This window comes from Pistacia vera, unplaced genomic scaffold, assembly GCF_008641045.1.
Source record: "Pistacia vera cultivar Batoury unplaced genomic scaffold, PisVer_v2 Contig370, whole genome shotgun sequence".
Lineage (NCBI taxonomy): Eukaryota > Viridiplantae > Streptophyta > Magnoliopsida > Sapindales > Anacardiaceae > Pistacia > Pistacia vera.
The window spans coordinates 255,399-260,000 of record NW_022196191.1 but is presented as its reverse complement, the minus strand read 5'-3'; the positions used below and the strand labels follow the sequence as shown (position 1 = coordinate 260,000).

The 4,602-nt window shown below is 41.1% G+C and overlaps 1 pseudogene; it reads right to left on the bottom strand.

Moving 5' to 3' along the window:
• LOC116140349 overlaps positions 1 to 919 on the bottom strand; it is a 4,691-nt pseudogene extending 3,772 nt beyond the window's left edge.
• Between the last annotated feature and the right edge of the window lie 3,683 nt (positions 920 to 4,602).

The window sequence follows — 4,602 nt, the reverse complement described above, 5'->3', positions numbered from 1 at the left end:
TGGGCCTTGTCTTCTTTCTTTGGATAGCTTGGTCTCCAAGAATTAGATTGCAAGCTTGATGAAGGTCATGTATTGCCCCTCCTCTTAAGCTGTTGCTCAATTTTGACAGCCTTTTGTACCATCTCTTTTATCTCCACATAATGTTGTAACTCAACCACATTAGCAATCTCTTAGTTTAAGCCATTAAGAAAATGAGCCATGGTTGCTTCTCGGTCTTCTTCCATATCTGCCCTAATCATGGCAATCTCCATCTCTTTGTAATAGTCTTCCACACTTTGATTGCCTTGCGTGAGACTTTACAATTTTTGATACAAGCCTCGGTAGTAATGGCTTAGCACAAAGCGCTTTCTCATCATGGGCTTCATGTCCTCCCACGTTGCAATCGGACGTTCTCCATTCTGTCTCCTACCAATAACTAACTGATCCCACCAAATCACAGCATAGTTAGTAAATTCAATCACAGTTAATTTTACCTTTTGTGCTTCAAAGTAGTGGCGACAATCAAACACAAGTTCCATCTTCTTTTCCCATTCAAGGTAGGTTTTAGGATTAGATTTCCCTTGAAATGACGGAACCTTCATCTTTATACCACTAAAGCTATCATCCTCTGGTTTCTATCTCTCTTACCCTATCCATTCCTCTTATGACTACCCACGGACTCCTTCTCCTCGCCATACTCATCCCCGTAGTAATTATTAACTTCTTCTCTAACTGGAGCTCCCTCTCTCCCACGTGCTTGTGGAACAGATTATGGCTGCTCTATACGTGCGTTCTCTACTTGATCTAAGCTCTCATGCAAATGTTCCAATTCCCCTTTCATCATCTGTCTCATCTCCCTCACTAATGCCTCCTTCCAAAGCTCCAGAGTCGCTGGAATAGAAGAATCATCAATAGTGCCTTTATCGTTGTTTCCGGACATGTTTTTTACAAAATAAAGATTAGAAAAAAGAAAAAGAAAAAAAAAAAAAAAGGACCTCACAACACTCCCTTATGTGTTTCACTTGAATAATCAATTCACTCAACACTCGTGTTTTCACACAATAAATTTGACTTTTACCCTCAATATGTACTCACCACTCTTGCCTCTTTCTACTCGTTATTTCTCAAAAGTTCTTATCAAAGAATAACGAACATAGATTAAACCTGATTTAGAGCCTAAGCTCTGATACCAAATGATACGCGTCAAGTTGTAACGACTCCCGTATCAAGATTGTTGCCTAAGACCGTTCTACACTCAGGTTTAGATGGAAACCGCGACCAAACACATATAAAGAGATGTGAACCTTGGTATAAAGGAGGATGCCACAATTAAGGATGGAATACTCGATTGATAAGTCAAGGATGAATGCCACAGAGAAATCTGATAAGTTCAATTTAGTTCTCAAAGAACAATAGAGAAATTACTCTCAATTTTATGAATAAAACAACTGCCTTCTATTGAATGGAGAAAAAGAACAATTTATAATACTAAGGCCACAAAAGATCAGCCTTAGAAATCCCAAAGATTGCAACAATAATTCCTAAAAATGTGTTTAAGGCAACGAAAAAGGAAAAGTTGAAAAATAAAATATTCTTAAACTAAGATAATTTCGGCCTCAATTTAAGGAAGTCAAATCTGACTTTAATTCCTTAATATTTCAGCCTAAAATTGTGCAACAGGAAAGAAACAATTCATTTCAGTCCTAAATCAATTCCCAATTTACCTATTTACTTTCTTGGATTTGAATCACGCTTGTTAAAGGTTGGAGATTTCGTTCATCGCCATCAATGGGCCTCCACATGCTTGCTTGAGCCCAAATCCTTTGAATTAGCCCACTTAACGCATTTTTGAATTTCTTGGCATGTGCTCTTGTAACTGGACCAATGGGAACTTGAATTAGATCGTGCTAGCCATGTCCTCATCATCTATGTTGATGGGTCTTCGAACAGAAGAAGAGTTGGAACTGGTCTTTTACTCCTCAGTCCCGAAGAGACTCGAATTCATGGAAAGGTTCGGATTCAAAGCTACGAATAATTAGGCGAATATGAAGCGTTACTTGCTGGTCTGCGATTAGCAAGAGAAATGGGGATGGAAGTGATCGACATTTATAGCGACTCCCCGCTGGTTGTTAATCAGGTCTTAGGAGAATACCAAGCCAAAGAAGAGAACATGATCAGCTATCTGAGGAAAGCTAAGGTCGCGCGCGAGTCTTTTAAGCACTATATGATCAATCAAATCCCGAGAGACAGTAACTCTGTCGTGGATGCTTTGGCAAATATAGCCTCTTTGCTGGACTCCGATGTCCCGAACAATATTCCAGTTTGGTACATCGAGGTTCCTAACATCAGCTTGCCTGAGCAAGTTGTAGCTACAACCGAATCTACTTCCTGGATGACTCCAATTATTCAGTATCTCCAAGATGAGACTCTGTCCAGCGATAAAACTAAGGCGAGAATCCTACGAACTAGAGTTGCTTGTTACACACTTATCAGGAATCAGCTATACAAGCGAGGGTTTAGTACTCCCCTCCTCCAATGTGTAAACCGATGATGAAGCAAACTACATCATGAGAGAGATACATAAAAGGGTTTATGGTAATCACATTGTTGCACGATCTCTTGCCAATAAAATTGTCCGTTAGTGATATTATTGGCCCCTACTTCATGAGGACACCTTTAACTTTGTGAAGAAGTGTGATAAGTGCCAGAGATTCACGAATGTCCCGCGAGCTCCTTTCTACCAGCTAACAATAATGACCAGTCCTTAGCCATTCTCTATGTAGGGAATTGATCTCATCGGGTCCATGTCAACCTGTAAAGGGGCGTCAAGTATGCAATAGTCATAATGGATTATTTCACTAAGTGGGTCAAAGCTGAGCTTTTGGTCGCGATCACTACCAAGAAGCTCAAAGACTTCATCTTCAAAAATATAGTGTGCCGCTACAGGATTCCTCATACACTCATCTTTGATAATGGGAAGCAGTTTGACAATAAGGAATTCAAGCAGTTTTGTGACGAGCTAGGGATCCACAAGAAATTTATCTTAGTAGCAAGACCATAAGCCAATGGTCTGGTTGAAGCTGTCAACAAGACCTTTAAGCACACATTGAAGACCAAGCTTGGCGCAGCCAAGGGCAATTGGGCTGATGATCTACTAGAAGTCCTATGGGCATATAGGACAACTCCGAGGACCTCTACTTCAGAAACACCCTTCTCACTAGCATATGGTTACGAGACGATGATTCTAGTATAAGTAGGAATTGGTTCACTTCGAAGGAAATTTTTTAACGAGGCAGATAATGAAGCGTTATTGCATGCAAGTCTGGACTTGGTTGAAGAACACCACGACAAGGCTCTATTAAGGATAGCTTCCTACTAACAGCGGACGAAAAAATTCTTCGACTCTAAAGTCAAGAGAAAGGACTTTTAGGTCGACGACTCGATTCTGAAAGAAGTCCTTCTTGGCACAAGGGAACCAAGTGCGGGGGTATCGGGACCTAACTAGAAAGGTCTATACCACATCGCTAAGATAATACGACTTGAGATGTATCACCTCAAAAGGCTTAACAGTTTCAAAGTTCTGCGAGCTTGGAATGTTGAACATCTTCGCCCTTATTATCGTAATTTCGAACTTGCTTACAGCTTTGATCTTTTCTGTTTATTTCTTATAAGAATTACGAATAAGATTGTTTCGCTTCTTCTCGAAGAGAAATTTATGTTGTGATCTCAAGTCTTTTTAATAATCTTGTTCTTTTTAACATTTTGCAAGTTCGATGGTCAGATAAGTTATATTTGTTTGTTAAGTGCTTAAGTTATAAAAGTACTATCACAAGTGGCCAAAAGTTTCTTTTATATATTGAGAAAATATGTACAAGTGGCGACAAGGAGCTACAAAAGTTAAGCTGAGAAAACTGCAAGAATAGAAATGAGAGCGATCACTAGTCTTCATTTCCAGGCCTCCCAAGCGCGACCTCCCGATCCTCTAGATGATCGTCAACCTCTGGATCGTCCATCTGATCTTCAGGAATGTTCGGCTGATCATCTTCTAAAGGAGGTTCTTGTCTCTCCTATTGCTCAGCCTCTTCAGCATGAAGCATGAAAACAAGAATGGACTGGTACTCATCCAGAAGGTCGGAGATGTCCATCTCTGGGTTCTTCGGCAGCAAGTTGTAAATAGCCTGAATTGCCTAATGAGCAGCCTTCCTCTCGAGCTCGAGGTTTTGTTGCTTCATCTGCTCAGTCAATGAAGCGACTCGCCTCTAAGACGGCTCAAGGCCCGCCTCTATCATCCTTTTCTGTTTCTCAGAGTTCTCCTATAACTGAGCCCGATTCTCCTCTGCTACCTTCGCGCGATCGATGCTCACCTTCAGCTCATTCTCTCTCTCGTTCAACTCATTGGTAAGTCTTGCCACTGTCCGTTGGAGCTCCATGTGTCCCCATTTCTTTTTTCGAGCTCAACCTTTTGAAAGTCTGTAGCTCGAAGTGTAAAATCTCTTTCTGCAGGTACTAATCCGCCTGGATGCGAGCCGCTTTAGCCTATGCATCTGTGGCCACGAGGTCTTGCTTCAGCTTGACAATCTCCTCCTTCAGCTCATGGAGTCTACTGACACAGTCCATATCGAT